We start from the raw sequence: 19,698 nt of genomic DNA on the forward strand, positions 1-19,698 counted from the left end.
AGCTGGTGATTTGGGGGTTTGGTTAGTATTAGGGTTAGGTCTGTATGTAAGAATGGTGATGCTCAGTTTGACCCTGTTGAACAATGCAGGTTTGCCCTGGATACTCCAGTTTTTTGCTTCTTCAACACCAGGACATTAGGGTGCTGCTCTGTGGCAGCCATTCAACAAATTTCCGAAGTTATTTGGATGAATAAAGCGTAGTGGTTAGTGCACAGGATTAGCAGTCTGACTGTCAGGAGGCCGTGTGTTCGAGTCACACTGGAAACAGGGGATTTTTCTGTGACCAATCCAAACCCAGAGTGAGAGTTCTACAGACTCGATGGGTAGGTTATATCACTCAGCCGTGTCTCACTCATAAGACAAGTGTGAATGAGGAGGGGGGGGGGGGGGACTCCTGGAGTAATGACTCGAAAAGTCAAGGACAATTATTCACATGAAATGGATCAATGACAAGTGTTTTTGTTGCACATTTTCCTCATGTACACATTTATTTATACTGCAACACTCCATTTGGAAAAATTCAGTTTAGCAAGAACAAAATCTCATGAACTGCATATAATAGCTTTGCAATGCCCACCATACATCAACAGGTGTCTAGCTACTGACCACATGAAGTATGCCCTCTAGTGGTGATTGATATAATATAGCTTCTTTTGTTTTTATATATAACATGACGCTAGTCTTCAGCAAGAACGTTTCTTTATTTTATTTCTTTCGGCTGTTGAGTGATTCTATTTAGTTGGTACTGCAAAAGTACAATGTATCTGAAAGTAGAAACTCTCCTGAAAAAAAATGAGAGAAAATGGAGCAAATGTGTCTGACAGTGCAGGCACTAGAAAGGATTGCAGTAGATGGATTTCATAGATGATTTATCCTTGCATATATAGAAGTCATGAATATTTAGTATGCATTTGCTAAGTCCCATAATGCAATGGTGGACCATTGTGAGAACAATAGAGGGGAAAGTAGTTTCAATTTCGTATTTCTTGGCAATCATGCAAAATTTATGTGATGTGAAATCATGAAATGACTCTCCACAACCCAAAGTTTATGAAAATATATCTATTTCTTGGAGTGGTGTTCCCTCGTCTGGGAAATTCACATGATATGAAGGGCACCCTCTGTAGCCAGGAGTGGGAGACTTGATTTCATATTAGCAATCAAGAGTTGATGCTCAACTCAAACAACAATATGTAAAAGGAAATGACAGTAAATAAATGAAATTTAGTTAATCCCTACATCAGATTTTAATCAGATTTGGTAAGGAATCTACATTGAAAAATTCATTTAATATGATGAATCTGAACTATTAAAATCTAATGACAAAAATCTGCTATTAGTTATACATTTTCTTATGCCTGCAATCATCATGATAATGTAGAGGGTACTCCAGAATAGAGTCAGGAATATTGTCCTTCCAAAACTGGTTGAAATGGCTAAATAAAATTATACAAGACAAGAATTGAGATTCAATAAAAGGAAACAAAAAGTCCCTGATACAGAGATGAAATATTGTTTATTCCAAATTAAAATGAATTCTATTTTAACACAACTGAACTGTGGTTTAGTACTGCTATAGCCATTGTTTAGCATGTCTGTCTGTCTGTCTGTCTGTCTGTCTGTCTGTCTGTCTGTCTGTCTGTCTGTCTGTCTGTCTGTCTGTCTGTGTCTGTCTGTCTGTCTGTCTGTCTGTCTGTCTGTCTGCCTGTCTGTCTGTAAAATAAAAAATGCTCGACTGTTTGCCTTGGTATTTGATGGGCACATTACTTTTGATATATAGTTTGCAAATTGTTCAAAGCAAAATAATTGCATCACAGGTGTGTGATTTTGGTAAAAAAAATGTCATTTGTCAAAAAACTTAAAATCAAAAAGTAATGGGCAGATTGATTGAAATTTGGTGGGAACATTCGCAGGAGTGTGTAGATTAAGAATTGTTCATGACATGATGATTCCTTCAATGATATGCAAATTAGATCTAAAAATCTCACTTTTGGTCAAAAACCTATATCTCAAACTACATGCTGAATGGAGCTGAAATTTGATGGGGATGTTTCTGGAAGTGTTATTCTGCAAATATTGTTCTAAATTTTTTTCACACAACTAGCACTAGCATCAACCATAATTATGCTCTTAGCAACAGTCAAATAATGATGTATATAACAAAGATAACAACAGGGATGGGTAAGCAAATGAATACAGATTTTAAAAATGTCATAGAGCACACATTTGAATTGAGATTCAAACAAGTGAAAGAAAAAAGTCTCAGAGAATCAGTGATGAAACTATTAGATTATTCCAGATCAATTTAGATTTTTTTCTTTATCTTACAGAGCAGACAGTGAGTTACTCAGAAAACCAAAAAAGCCTGTTTGGAGAAGAAGAACAGTGGCACGGGTGAAATTTGATTGTGGTAACACTTTCCATTCAATTGACAAAACAACTATAAAAATGGGCAGGTAAATACACTATATATTATACATTGTGATACTAGATATTAAAACTTTGTGTTTCTACATTTTTTGTTCACAATTTCATGGAAAAATACATCTTGGCTTGCCGTGGTGAATTTGGAAACCAGTGTCTCTGTCTATGTTTGAAAATTGTGACAGACTGAACTGTATTCTTTTTCCTATACTACTTTATTGTGAACCTTTGACTTGTTAGAAAATTTTGCTTCGTTACAAGTTCTGATATTTACATGTAAGCTTTCATTAAGATACATAGTGTATCTGAAGACAGGTGGATTTACTGTGATTAGAACAACAAGGAGAATTGATCTTGGAAAGCTACAATAAAGGGATAATTAAATTCAAAAAAATACATAATGCACATAGTTGCTTTACTATATAGTTATCAATTCGTCTTGTTAGTTTTCAGCAGAAGTGCATGTAGACCCCACCCACATAGAAACTTATATCCAAAAAGGAAACTGAATAGTTCGAAAAATGTCAAACATTGTATTGTTAATTGAAATATAGCCTGTAAACTTTATTTATGACATGTCTGCCCTTTCAAGTTTAAGTTAATTACCTGATAGAGTGTGGGTGTGTATGAACCATAGGTTATTATAGTGCATGTGCACTGAACACAATTCACATTTTAACTGCCCTGCATGCCTTCGATATTCGTGATTCACCACTCTGTATACACATCATGTGGGCCATGTAAACAATTAAGACACAACAGCTCTGTGTGTATTGGATTATGGATGCACACAACTCAGACAGTACATGTACATGTTTTTCATGATTCAGATGGTTACAGCTCTGCATGTCATGGGTGTAGACATTATACAATGTACAGCTCTATGTCACGTGTCATGAGTGTATACATTATGGTACATTTCATTGTGGCATGGGTTTAGACATTGTGGCTTTGCATGTCATGGGTGTAGACTTCACAGCTCTGTGTGTCATGGGTTTAGACATTGTGGCTTTGCATGTCATGGGTGTAGGCATTATACAGCTCTGTGTGTCATGGATGTGGGCATTAAAGTCCTGCATAACATGGGTGTAGAAATTAATAATCTATAGCTCTGCATGTCATGGGTGTAGACTTCACAGCTCTGCATGTCATGGGTTTAGACATTGTGGTTTTGCATGTCATGGGTGTAGGCATTATACAGCTCTGTGTGTCATGGATGTAGACATTACAGTCCTTCAGAACATGGGTGTAGAAATTAATAATCTATAGCTTTGCATGTCATGGGTGTAGACTTCACAGCTCTGCATGTCATGGGAGTAGACAGTGACTGCTCTGCATGTCATGGGTATAGACATCACAACTTTCTACGTCATGGGTGTAGATGTAGTTCTGCATGTCATGGTGTAGACATTATAGCTCTGCATGTCATGGGTGTAGACATTACAGCGCTGCATATCATGCTTGTAGACATAGCTCGGCATGTCATGGGTATAGACATTGACAGCTCTACGTGTCATGGGTGTAGACATTACAGCTCTGCATGTCATGGGTATAGACATTGAAGCTCTCTATGTCGTGGGTATAGATGTAGCTCTGCATATCATGGGTGTAGACATTGACAGCTCTGCATATCGTGGGTATAGACATTGACAGCTCTGCATATCATGGGTGTAGACATTGAAGCTCTATGTCATGGGTGTAGACATTGACACCTCTGCATATCATGGGTGTAGACATTGACAGCTCTGCATGTCATGGGTGTAGACATTGACAGCTCTGTATATCATGGGTGTAGACATATGAAGCTCTCTATGTCATGGGTGTAGACATTGACACCTGCATATCATGGGTGTAGACATTGACAGCTCTGCATGTCATGGGTGTAGACATTGACAGCTCTGTATATCATGGGTGTAGATCGACATTGACAGCTCTGTATATCATGGGTGTAGACATATGAAGCTCTCTGTGTCATGGGTGTAGACATTATTTGACACCTCTGCATATCATGGGTGTAGATCGACATTGACAGCTCTGTATATCATGGGTGTAGACATATGAAGCTCTCTGTGTCATGGGTGTAGACATTGACAACTCTGCATATCATGGGTGTAGACATTGACACCTCTGCATGTCATGGGTGTAGACATTACAGCTCAGCATGTCATGGATGTACATGTACGTGAACTGCAGGGTATCCTTGGACCAGACTGGATTGTTATACCTGGTGTACAAGGCATTACTTGCCATTTATTATGTAAGTCAATATCCATGCTTAATGTATGTGGACATGGAAGTGAAATACATGTAGTTGTACTGCTCAGAAAGGAAAGAATTGTGTAAGCTATGAGCTATAGTCTCAAATGTTCATATTCATGTATTAAACTCCTATGACTAGTATTCAAATTTACTGAGACATTTATCAACTTTGACTCATAGAACACATGGGAGTATATTCAGCTGTTGGTGTTTGTAAACAGTGTGCTTTGAGTTCAAGAAGAGTACTAGACACTTTCAGTTTAACATACTCCCATCATAGAAATGAGTAACAACTAACATACACTTGGTTCTAGAAGGATCATGAGAAACATACATTGTTCTTAGTCCATTATGACAGCAGTGAAAACAAAATGGAAAATAGTTGTATTTTTGTGAGAGCTCTTCAGATATTTTTAGAAAGTCCTGCCCTGACAAGTTTCTTCGATGGAGTCCTAATTAGAGTGGCTACGTCATTGGATTTCAAAGTGGACAACATTCTGAGAGTATTTTTAAGTTCTGTGGTTTCAAACCGTCATTTATTTTTGTCTAGAGATATGCTTGTTACAGGATTTTTGAGGGCCGCCATCGTGCTGTTATAGCAATGTAAAACACTCATTCATCATCAGGTTCTATGATATAATCAGGTTTATCTGTTTGAAAGAAATGAACGTCATAAAAGTATAACCTTGCAGTGAAGTGATTTCGGGGACGTCATGGAATACTCAAACACTAAATTAAAAAAATACATAATACATGTATTGGTATGTTGTAATGTTCAGTATTGTACCGCAGTGCAATTACCAATAGTGTACACCAATAAGTAAAGTAATCTCAGGCTCATGAGTTGGTATGTTGTAAATTGTGTTTTTGCTTTTAATACTAGTTTTAGGAACCCAGCTATTACAGAAGCAGAAATCCTTGGCATATATTGCACACATATCTTGTAGTCTCAGAGACACCAAGTACCAAATTGAAGGTAGAATTTACCATCTTATTTGATTTAAACTTAACTATTTGAAGTCTAAAGTGTGAATTACGCTTTCTTATGTAGCACTGTGAGAAGGATTATGTTTGCAACTTTGACAGGCAAGGATTATAAATAGGATCATTATTTTGTTCAAAATATCTTAGATGGTAATGCTATTAACCAGAACACACACTAGTCAATTCAGAACGTGAATCTGCTGATTGACCTGTGTCATGAAAAGATACAACTATCAATGACTACTGTAAATTATAATAATGGTCTCAGTACTGAATAATGCTTCCTTTAATTTCTTCTTAGGAATTACTCTTGGAATATGTTTTGTGAAATTATGTTGTAAAGTGATGAATGAAACTATAATTCTTTTATACCTAAGTTCAATGTTGCCTAATTACGTGTGTTCTGAAACTGTCATGTAATATTACCTAATTACATTCTTTGTATATAAATTAGAAAAAGACTTATGTAAAAGATAATTTTCTAAATTGATATGATTATGTTTATAGAGCGGTCATTAAAAGACGTTTTTGCAGATTATTTTTTAGCATTCTTCTTCTTCTTTTATTACTGTGTTGTAAGCGTAACCAGATTTAGATTGACAGAACTTTGCAGTGACGTTTCATTGAGAATAGACACTGTGTGTTATATAAAATGAATGCACAGTTAGCAGTTCACATAGGGCATGGTTAGATCCGATTTTATAGGTCATCTCATAACAGGATATAGTCCTTAGGTCATTGTTGATATCAGATAGGTCTGTAGGGTCACTAGAAGGGTTAAAATTGCAGTGTTTCATTTCAATCAATCTGTAGACACATTTATTTTGTTAGCAAACAGTGGTATATAGTATGGAAGCTGTCCCTCATCATACCAGCTGCTTGTAAAGTACAGACGAATGAGATGAGAACGGACTCACGTACAGCATACAACACAACAGGATCCTGCAAGCTGGACGCTATCTAATTTAGTGTACATTGTGTCAAATTTAGCTGCAGGTCAGAGCTTGCTGTAGAGAAGTCATTCTGATAATTCTTGCAGTATCATTTCTGTAACAGTGTGCTCCCATGAAAGACAGAATGAACAAGTCTTTGTAGAAGACACTGTCCTTCAAAAACTTTACTTCTGTGTGAATAATGGATGAAATAAATGCATGTGAGTGTGCAGAAATAGCTTGATTTTGATAACTAACCCTAAAGGTCAATGCTAAGATCAAGGTCAGTGTCTCAAAAGAAAACTTGTCCCTGATAATATGGGGTTAGACACTTGAATGGAGTCTCTATGTAGTTTAATTTGAGATATGTAGTATATATTAATTTTTAACTATAAATATTGCTGCTATTCAGTTAAATTTGTGTATATGCCGCAAAGCAAAGTGACATGCATATTTCCCATATGATTATATCACCCTTGTGACAGGTATTACGGATGGATGGAGTCCATTGTAATAACCCCCACTAAAAAAGTACCCCACTCATCCACTCCATAAAATTGACTGGTGGGCCCAAGTTTAAGTCTCCGATACACAGTTTGTAAGCATCATGCAGTTTTAAACCATAATCACTACACCTCTACAACATATAGATCTCTCTCCAATTTTCAGATCATTTTGAAGTTGGAGTCGTCAACTTTTGTAAACGTGTTGGTCTGAGTTATACTAATACAATCCTGCCCAAAGCAAAAATATAGCCTTTCCAAGGTAAAACCACACATGTAGGTTTAAATCCAGATATCTGAAAATTCCTAATCATACCCCAGAATACGTTAAATCAAGACACAAAAATTCTAACCCACAATTACTGATTTTTCAGTTCCAAAACTTGCTATTCTCCAATAACACTGTGTATGCCGAGCTCAATACACGAAAATCAGTTGTTCTCCTTGACCGGCTGAGTCAGAGTAAAATGGTTAAACTCATTGTCATAAATCAATTTCTAAATCCATTTGAACACTGCGACAACTAAAGCAGTCCCTTTGCAGACTGTTTCCCTTCAGATGTACATGTAGGCTAAAACAATAGTGAATGGCAAACAGTCAAAGGTATGCGACACCATATTTGGAAGTGCGTACAGCCCACAAGTGAGTGCGTACTCACTACACTAGATTAGAACAGTCTTCGGCAATAATGACACTCCAAGTCTGTACGATCGAACCTTTAATGGTGGATAAGGCAGGAAGAACAAAACAATAGGAAACAAATAACAAACAAGCAGGTAAAGGTCAAAATGGATTGAAACATGTAACGTTGTAGTGGCGCTTTTACTTGCGCAGTGAAGACACACAGTAAAAAGACCAGTTTTCACCCTTAAACTTCAATAAACAATTAGCTTGGTAATTCCTTGCACATAGAAGAAAGTAGAAAATAATTGGCAAGTAAAATGAGAACAGATAAATAATACATAATGTAATAACTAGTGCAATGAATACTAAATACATTTATTTATCCTCAAATTAATACATGAATTACTTATGAAGTCCATGTAATTAGGAGATTAGAAAGGGATATATTACCTTGAGATCGATTAACAAATTAATATTGAATATGAAATTTCCGCAACTGATGGGAATTATAACCATATGAAATATATCAAGTATTATTTTACCAATATGAAATCTGTAAGAAATGTGATAATATAAAGTTAGTTTAGTGTTTGATTAGCTGTGGTGTGGTAGGATTTTACTATAGATTTTGACTTGCTCTGAGTTTATCCTCAATCACATCCATTACTGTGTAATGTAATCCTCAGATATTCGAGGATATTCTGTAATCCTGTAATTCACTTTCCGTTATAAAGATGAAATTTTTCAATATGGATGTATTCTATTCGCCATTTTTATTCCTGGGTATTTAGTGTGGGATAATTTGTGGAATGTATCCATTAACCATTGTGGTATGAACTGTATATTGATTTAACTTGCATAAAGCAACTTTACTACCAATTAGTAAGTTGATATACTCTAGGCCAGACTATGATGAGGGCTTTCAGACTCCCACACAGATTGTAGCAGCTACGTCACTGCATGCAAACTTACTTTTGAATTGCGTTTGAATTGTTAGTGTACATGTATGTAATCCCCAGGTGTTCTCGTCAGTGACAGTTTTCTCAAAAATGTACTCTACGTCACACATGCAATACTTTCACCTCTGGGTGTGCATTTGAGATCTCTCCATACAATTAAGACCTTTTTATGTCACTTTCTTCAAATTGTTACAAAGTCTTGTGTTGTATTTTATTACCTTTTGTCGAATATCTTATTTCACAATGTCACTTGGCATCAGATACATGAGACAAGTGGGAATACAATTCAGACAGTAATAGTATTTTTCATTCTTTACCACATCTGTGACATTGACTGATTGCTGATCATTGACAGATGAGTTGTTGGTTGCTACCAAACTTGTAAGGAATCACACTCTGTGTACTGTTTATATTATTCTCAAGGGTGGCACTCTACATTGGTTTGGTGAGATCCACAATAATACACATATTTGCTAGCTCTAAGTTGCACCATACATCTCCCGACTCAAACCATGTATTATATTATAAAACATAGGGGGCATATATTCACATTGTACCCATACATGTCAGGTGACCGTATCCTCAATTTTACATGCAATAACTTTGCATTTGGTTGATGACACCTGTTTTCTCTGCAATCAAATAAAGACATGTTTATAAACAGTTCAATATGTTGTTCTCTTTTCATGAAAATGTTATTTCAAGTGCAATAACATGATAAGACGAAATAAACTAAAAATAAATCTGAGAGACGACGTCCATTTGTACATTGCAATTTTAGAATTGGAAAGATGACCATGAAGCTGGGCGGTTTAACTATATCAGATCAGCGATATGTTCACATTGGCTACCTACTATTTTATGATAAGTGATATACATACAGTAGTTTTACAAATGTAGTACTTTGATTATAAGTGTGATTAACCAAGTTTTTTGTTTCCCAAAAATCAATATCTGAGATTTGATAAGCCACGATTCACTTCGGTTGTCTTATAAACAGCAGTAAATATCCTGTCATTATGAACAGAGTGGTGTTCAATGTTTTTAATACTCCAGGTGTATTCAAATGATAAAAAATATCATGGACCTTTAAATGTAAAATTCAATGAATTTGATGTTCAAACCTCAGAAGTTCTCACGTGACATAACCATGACAATTTCTGATTGTCACAATGAATGAGACATTTAGAATTTAATATCCAAAACTTTATTAAAAATGGTATGATCTTTTAGTATGCCTCTACAAATATTCTAACAATATTGTCACATTGACTGATATCATTTTAATGAGGATTGTACTTGTCAATGAGAAATTCTGATCGTTTGATCAACAAATGCTGTGGGATTCATGGAATTATGAAGGTCATGTTAGAATGGTGTATGAAGAATGTTTTAAGTTTTCTTATCACAACTGAACTACTAAGGTGAGTTCAGTTGTGGTATAGGCATGATGAAATTTGTGTATGTGTGTGTGTGTGTGTGTGTGTGTGTGTGTGTGTGTGTGTGTGTGTGTGTGTGCACATGCGTGCATGCGTTTGTTTGTGTAAATGACTAAAAGTTAAAAAACGCTAGATTGATTGCCTTGGGGTGGACATGGTCAGTTTACTGGGCACATTACGTGTAATTTTTAAATGATTATCCATTTGCGTAACACACTAAAAATCAAATGGCAACACAATTTTCTTATAACTGTTGTAAAAATTTGTGGTATTATGATTCATGAAAAATTTGCATGTTGCGCCAAGCAGTGTACATGTACATGCTTTCACTTGTGATCATGGAATGGCAACACATTTTCTTTCTATTGGTGCACAATTTTGAGCTATTGATTTGTGAGAAATTTGCAATATGCACATTGTAATGCTTTAGGCAGTGTAACACGTTTCCATTCATCACCATTAAATGGCAACACATTTATTTCCATTGCTGTAAACCTTTCATTGTATTGAACTGTTGTCAATCTGTTGTAGTGTAAATTGTAGTGTACATGTACATTTTTTAATTTTGTCACCAAATGGAAACACATTTCTTTCCATTGCTATAAAACTTCACGGTATTGAAGCGGTATATCAATCTGCAATATAGTTGAGTTGTACATGTAGTGTAAATCATAATGTACAATCATGTAGATTCTTTCTACTTGTCACCAAATGGAAACACATTTCTTTTCATTGCTATAAAATTTCACGGTATTCAAGCGTAATATCAATCTGCAATATAGTTGTGTTGTACATGTAAATCGTAATGTACAATCATGTAGATTCTTTCAACTAGTCACCAAATGGAAACACATTTCTTTTCATTGCTATAAAACTTCATGGTATTGAAGCATTGTATCAGTCTGCAATAGACATTTGTTGTACATGTAAATCATAATGGATATGTTCATGACAGTGCAGTGTAGATTCTTTCCACTTGTCACCAAATTGCAATACCTTTCTTTCTATTGCTGTATATGTACATGTATGGTATTGAATTTGTGATAAATATGTAATCATATTAAAGATTTCCTTCAGGCAATGTACATATACATGTTACTTAATTGCTTTCGCTTGTCAACATCGCCATCAGTGCTTTTCCAATCTTCAATATATATGACCCTGACTGGAGACAGTGAGTGTACTCTGATTACAGTTTACACTAAGAAAATCTAGTCTTAAATGTTTACAACCCATAACACCAAAGTAAAGCATTTTCTGTATGTACCACAATCGTTTGAAGTATCCATATCAAGTACAACCTGTAACACCAAAGTAAAGCATTTTCTGTATGTACCACAATCGTTTATAGCATCCTTATCAAGTACAACCTATAACACCAAAGTAAAGCATTTTCTGTATGTACCACAGTCGTTTATAGCATCCATATCAAGTACAACCCATAACACCAAAGTAAAGCATTTTCTGTATGTACCACAGTCGTTTATAGCATCCATATCAAGTGTAAAAGTATACTGCTTCATTTGTTAATTGACCACATTAGAAAGGCCACGTGCTAGGCTTGTAAATAAACCAATTGAAACAGTATACTTTTACACTTGATATGAATGCTATAAATGAGTGTAGCACATAGAGAAAGTGCTTTACTTTAGTGTTACTTGTTGTAATAGATGCATAAACCACAGTGTTACCAATGCTTAATTTATTATGTTAACTCTAAAGATGCTGTAGGGTAAGACAAGTATGTTATGTATTAGCGGTGTTCTCAAGTTATCGAAGTATGACTACATCTTTATGTAGGTTCTGACACCCTTCTTCCCTTTTACATGAAACCACTGAAACTGACAAATTCATCCTGATAACAAATTGTATGCATTGTTACTGCTCATTGGTTTCAATTTGTCATGTTGTTATAACTAATTTATAAATATAAACCACACAATAACATATTTTTTCCTGGATCTAGAAATAAATTAGTATTGCTGAGGAAATCCCACTGGTGCAAAGCATCAGACTGGCATTGTGGAAAAACAACTATCTGGTTCACCTCATTTCAGAAATGTAGCTGTAACACGTTAATATAGTCCCAATCTTTATATATTCAATATTGAATTAGTAATATAAAGAATACTATATATTATTAAACTAAGGCCAAATAAAAAAGGTTGTTTGGTTCTGGTTACCCGACCCCCACCTAGTTTTTCACGCCGACCCTAAACTTTTTTTCACATATTTGAGAAAAATAATAATAAAATCGTGAAAATCGTGAAGTCTCGCAAAAAAATAGTAGATGGGGAAACTGACATCAACTATTCTTCCATCCTGTAATGACTGTACATCTGATAGGAAGAAATAAACAAACCAAGACCATTTGGAAAACAATGGAAAACCTGAACTAGACACTCACACATGAAAACAAGTATAACAAAATAAAATTTAAAAAAAATCTACCTACCCCACCTATTTTAAAATTGAATGTAATCAGAACCACATAAAAAAAATTTTATGCCTAAACAAAAAATGAGGTCAGGTTTTCTTTTATTTGAATAATTTATTTGAATGAATAATTTATTTGTTATGAATCTTGGTGAAGTTTTCAATGAATATGTGATCACATTTCCTAGAAATAAGTCACTGTAGGATTACAAAGAGAAAGAAAGACAGATAAATTGCTAGCAGAAATAAAGTATGATATTGATATTTCATTAAATGTATGAATGAAACAGTTTTTGACATATGAATAAATAGATGTGGTAGGCTAATTAAGTATTTGCTATTTGTAAAACATAAAACATAGTTTAAACAAGAAAATCGTTTGAAATTTTCTAAAATGCATCAATTTTGAGTTCCCTGAATTTTTTATCTAGTACAGTGACCCCCATTTTTATTGCATATGTTTTCATATAATTTTTCATGATGATGATATAAGTAAGAAATTGAGTGTAGAAATTATATTAACTACCTTAAGTCTAAATGTTAAGCAAAATGAAACAAGAATTTCATAATTTTGCAGTGTAAATCAATGCATAATAATGATTTTAGTATTCATGTAGTGATAATAATTTTAGTATTTGTGTAGTGATAATGATTTTAGTATTTGTGTAGTGATAATAATTTTAGTATTTGTGTAGTGATAATAATTTTAGTATTTGTGTAGTGATAATGATTTTAGTATTCATGTAGTGATAATAATTTTAGTATTTGTGTAGTGATAATGATTTTAGTATTTGTGTAGTGATAATAATTTTAGTATTTGTGTAGTGATAATAATTTTAGTATTTGTGTAGTGATAATGATTTTAGTATTTGTGTAGTGATAATGATTTTAGTATTTGTGTAGTGATAATGATTTTAGTATTCATGTAGTGATAATGATTTTAGTATTTGTGTAGTGATAATGATTTTAGTATTTGTGAATTGATAATGATTTTGATATTTGTGTAGTGATAATGATTTTAGTATTCGTGTAGTGATAATGATTTCAGTATTCATGTAGTGATAATGATTATAGTATTCATGTAGTGATAATGATTTTAGTATTTGTGAATTGATAATGATTTTGGTATTTCTGTAGTGATAATGATTTTAGTATTCATGTAGTGATAATGATTTTAGTATTCGTGTAGTGATAATAATTTTAGTATTCGTGTAGTGATAATGACTTTAGTATTCGTGTAGTCATAATGATTTTAGTATTTAATATATGTGTTTTGTGAAAAGTGTGAAAGTGATATGTTTTCATTATTAAATTTGGATAAAAGTCTTGATGACAGCATATCACATGACATACATATTAAGTAGTCCTGTAAATCCCAGTACACCAACATGTACAATGTACTTCATAATTTGGTGTTAAATTTAGATCAATATTAGTTTTAATTAGATAAAAAGGCAAACTTAATTTAGAAATTAGTGTTTGTAGTACCAGATTAATTACTACTATAAACACAGGAGAGACACCTGTGTACATTGTCTTGATTTCACCCTTTGGCTAATTACTCCAGCTTTTATGTGTTTTAATCAAGTGTCGTAAAAAATAGCTTTCCAATTCATTGAATGTTGTAAAGATGTTTTCATTAACAGTGTTGGTTTGGCACTAATGAACTCCTATAAAGTTAAATCTTACTATACATGTAGGTGTTGTGAAGTGTCAGTCAACTCGTCTGTCTGTAAACAACTAAACGGCTGATTACTATGATAATAGGTAGGGATGTTACTTTTAGTGTCTAGTTTGGAAAGTATTCAAATGATAATGATCCTATCAGCGATATGCAAATTAGATCTAAATATTGATTTTTGGTTTAAAAACCGTACAACTCTAAAATGTATAGGATACTTATAAAGTCAAAATATTGATAGGGATGTTTATAGGGGTGTTGAGATGAAGAATTATTCAAGACATGATCTCATTCTTCATATGCAGATCAGATTTAAAAAAAAAATTTATTTAGTAAAAAAATCTTAACTCTAAAACTATGGTGAATTGGTCTGAAACTATGTGGATGTTTTCTTGAGATGTCTAAATTGAGAATTGTTCAACACAATGTGACCTCATCATTGATATGCAAATTAGGACTAAAGTGTGGGATTTTTTTCAAAACTTTAAACTCAAAAACTACCTGACAGGTAACGATGAAATTTGGTACGGATATTACAAGAGGTGTCCAGTTGAAAGTGTAATGCAAGACATAAGGACACAGTGAGTCACCATATATACATTGTAATCAGGTATGCAGATCTGGATCTCAATTACATAATTTGATACATATTTAGGCTTGTCCATGATGTTTTACATGGCTGTTTGTAAAGTATGTGGGCTAGCATATGTATTATTTATTATCAGTAAATATGTCATCATTGCTGAAAACCATATCTGGTACACAATACCCACAATGTAATCAAGACGACAAGTATATGACTTTCAACTTCAAGGCTTTTCTACTTTTTGAATCAAGTTCAGCCAATGACTCATTCACAGAAATGAAAGACTTAGTCTTTTATACACATGTACTTGTAGAGTTATTTGTTCCATTACATAACACACTATTTTTGTATACATGTACTTGCATCTTTTATATTTAATTCACAATTAAAAGGGAGAGGGGAGATGGGAGAGTGGTAGACGTTCAGAACATGTCATTTCTACTTGTTTAATGTGGCAAAATTACCTTGTGTGCTAACTACATGTGTAGTCTTGTACCGTCTTGTACCATTAGGCTCTAAAGTTAATCACAGTGAAACCCTTCATATTGACCATTTATCACTTCATGACTGATCAATTCATTTTCAAGGAGTTTCCAGGAATAAATTGGATATTTTTAAGTTTTCCAAAATCAAAGTGAGGCTAGTATGTAACACAGACTTGGGTGGATATCAGACAACTTTGTTCCTTATTAATGGGTTAGATGAATCATGTGGTTGATTGGTTGGTTGGTTGTTGGACTTTCAACCAATGTCATACAGTAAAGCCAGCCTTCCATTTATGAGAAATTATTCTCATATCAAAGCATCTAAATGATATTACGTAAATGTATATAAAGTAAAGTAAGAACTGTATATATTGTTTTTAATGTAAATACATAAAATGATGGATGGCAAGAAAGGTTGTATAGCCAACTATCTAATAAGCTATAAAGAATTATTCTATTCTCATTAATCACACTGGATATTGCACTCTAGTGAAAACTATGATAATCCCTGGTCTTCTTGACTTTAGTTGCTTTATTTGTGGTGAGCAGGACATACAAAATGTACAATAATGTAGACTCTACACTGCAGGGTAAATGAGCAGGTTTACAGGTGTAGCATGTTTGTTTAAATTATAAGTATTTAGGTGATTTCCTATTGTCTGGAAGCATTATTCATATTACTGTAAGGTACTTTGTGTCATCCATTTTGTTGGTAACATTCCTACAAGCATATTTGTATAATAATATATTGAGTAACTCCAATAACCTAGGCATCACAACTAAAGACTTATCCAAAGTGTGTGCTTTGTACTTATCTTCATACACCTTTTGCAGTAAATTATATGGGTATGAAAATGGCTTTTAAATTCCTGACCCGGTTTCACAGTACAATATGCTTCATTCAGGACATCAAAAAACACAATAAACAGCAATGATATATTCTGCAACAAGGGCTGACCCTATACTACTTGCATTCAAGTATGTGTCTGCTAATAGTTGTATAATCTTTATAGATGACCATATTCCACAGAGATTCTATCATTACAAGTTCTTTGTAATTCTTACATTTGTATTAAACATTCTCACTAGTCTTTTTGCTTTTCCACATGGCTTTTGAATGCAATGTTCAGCTATTTCAGACTTGGAAATATAGATAAGTGTAGAATGTACAAGTTGGCTATTTTCAAAAACTCCTGAGACGAAGTTAGTTCACAACTTTGCAGTTGACTGACATATTCGTTAGCATGTTATTGGATATTGCCATTCTTACTTCAACCAAGAGTGATACACTTTCATCATCATTATTGTTGGACATTAATCCAGTTTAAATTTACTCAGGCACAAAAAATCCTTCCTCACTGCTACCTGAGGAACAAGGCAGAATGGTTAATTTGTGATTGTGTATATACACAAACATGTCCTGAAACCGTCATGACTTGAAGTACATGTACCTGGCAGCTCTTCTAAAACATGTTAGTGTGTGTTTCAGTTTAGCATGTACCATTGTACATGTACATGTACATGTAGACAGGGAACTCTCCTACCTGAGGTAAAAGTTGAGGAGTAGGATGTTTACTTCGAAACAGAGCTACTGCTCTGGAGGAATACGTGAAGAATGCCTATGTGTAAACGTGGGGCTGTTGATTGCTATACCTATCTGATATGGTTGTACGTAGACAAAATTCCAAGCTTCATCCTCACAGCTTTAGCACAAATCCTTTTTTAATGAAGAATATTCCGTCTTGTTCTGAGGATGACCCTATTTTTTTTCTCATTACCCGACCAACCCCAAATTTTCAGCTCTGACATCAAAATGAAAAAAATATATTTAATTTGGTCGCCCATAATATTTTGCGGAACAGTGCCCTCTCTGGCAAGGATAAGGAAGTTTCTGGACAGGCTGTCGACGTCATCTACAGTCATGGCAGTGACAATGACACTTGTTCACGAACAAAGCATGACTGGAGTTATTCAAATTGGGGTCTGTGAACAGGACAAGAGAATCTGGGAAAGGGCTGAAGAAATTGATTTTTTTATATTTTTACTTTTTTAAAAAAACAATTGACCGATCGACCCATAGTTGCCCTGAAAAAGTAATGAGAAACATTAAAAACATTAGGTCACCCTAATCAGCCGTAAAAACCCAATGTAATAAACTTTGTGACCCATGTGTACATGTATGTCTTCCAATAGTACAGATAGTAGGTTACCTGACCCTTTCCAATGCTGCACGTATATACGTGTTCAAGACAGGCTAGGCAAATATCCAGTATACATTGTAATGAAAACATTAACTTGAAATAAACCCTTCAATCTATACATGTACGTCTGCATGTTCAGTTCCTGTCCATTGGACAATTGACAAATGATCTAGTTGTAATTACTGACTGTTGCATACGTGTACGGTAGTTTCATTTGTATGTAAGTTAAACCTTTCTGAAATCACAGTACAAAAATCCAGGTTTTATTCAAAGAATGTAGTCATCACCTTTATCATCTGTAAACAATTTTTTTTTTTTTTTTTAAATTTATTTAACTTTGACAAAAGTCAGGCACACTCCACACAGGTGACGAACACCTATAAATGTGGACCCCAAAAATGTTATTTCATGACTGTTCATCTTTTGTTATAATAATGCAGTTACGATTGGTGATAACATTTCATAAAGATATGTGGTAAGTTTTGTGGGCACATTATATAGCAACTTCAGTATATATGATATACTATCATAGTGGTCAGTAGTGAAACCACAGTGTAGAACTATTGCTTATATTTATAATGGGGTTTATATGTTATTGTTCAGTGAGTCCTATCATGCATGCAGGCTTCTCAACCACATGAGTGTTGACTAATATAGCGTGACAATGTCGTACAGACTAGGTACATGTATTAAGATACATCATTACTTCATGTATGATGTATGTACATGTTATGATGACTTGAGGTGCAAAGAGAATAGCAACAATATATTACAATCTGAAACCGAACTTTCAACTAACAAAGATAGACACAAACTAAAACTATTGTTACAACATATTATTGAGATATAACCTAGTGAATAGATGTTGGTTTTAATAGTTGTATTTACAGTAGGAGCATGGTATTTCTGATGATTTCCATGACCTTTCAGTGTACAAATTTGGGAACTTCCAACTTGTTTACACTGTCTTGATTACAGGGTGATTATATTGGCACAACAAGGGCACCACTATCATCCACTTGTGTAATCTACTTCATCACACAATGATTGTTTTTAGTTTATCTGTCTGTAGTATTATAAGTACACCCTCAGACAACAGACAAAGAACAGACTAGCAATGCCTATTGTATTCGGTGTGAATGGGCTCTTAATCCCTCTTCCTACTCTTATGATCATCCTTCAAGCATGTCTTTTGTTCTCAACTCTCTCTGAAGACTGCTGAATATTGTGTAAAACGATACTTTGGGTCTTTACGTTTTTGTTTTTTTTGCAAATGACTTGAAAAGTATCCATCGGAAAAGGTCAAAGGTTAGTATATGTCTTCCTAGACCGGAAACAAAGACCGTCCTGCAGTCAGAATCAAAATCACTGCACTTTCAGATGAGTTATGCTCTAGTTGCTTGTTACTAGCATTTGTTTATTTATGAATATATGAATATATAATAAGTGATTTTTAAAAGGGTTTTGTACTCAGGCATGCAAACATTGTTAGATTATTGGTGAATTTTCGTCAGGTAAGTCAGAACATGCATTATCAAATTGTCCATTGCTTCACCATTGTACATGCTACTTTTGCTGCAAATTCATTTGAAAAATGGATACTTCTGTAGGCCAGGGATAAGAATAAACTACACTTCGATGCTATTACCCTGGCTTGCATGTAGATGAAATGTTCTGATGCAGGGTTTATTATCCTAATTACTCTGTTCTTGTTTTCAAACACACTCAAGACTTATGGGTTTTTAGGCCATTCTCCATGTATATTATGTTCTGCCTAAAGGTTCATCACAGACTAGATTGTGGGAGTGCCTAATTCCCACAGTGTGATCACTTTTAAACAGTCACAGACATATCTCTTTCCACACTCAATCTGTTCAGAAAAGTAGGGGTCACCATAGATTAGATGACCAGATGGTCTCAAAATATATCCATGACTATGGGAACATAATAGGTTGACAACTTTCTTGGAAATAAGAATATGCACATTCAACCAATTGAAATTTCTGTTTCATGATTTCAACAGCATTCATATTGCAAAGGTTGTTGCGTGATTCAAGTGACTTTAATTTTCAAACAAGTTGATCCGAAAGGCATGTGCAGTCTTCATATGGACTCGGATGGAAGGTAGACTTTAACAGGGAATAAACACAATTTGATCTTTTACTGGAAGGTGGACTGTGTTCAT

Source organism: Glandiceps talaboti, chromosome 2, assembly GCF_964340395.1.
Source record: "Glandiceps talaboti chromosome 2, keGlaTala1.1, whole genome shotgun sequence".
Classification (NCBI taxonomy): domain Eukaryota; kingdom Metazoa; phylum Hemichordata; class Enteropneusta; family Spengelidae; genus Glandiceps; species Glandiceps talaboti.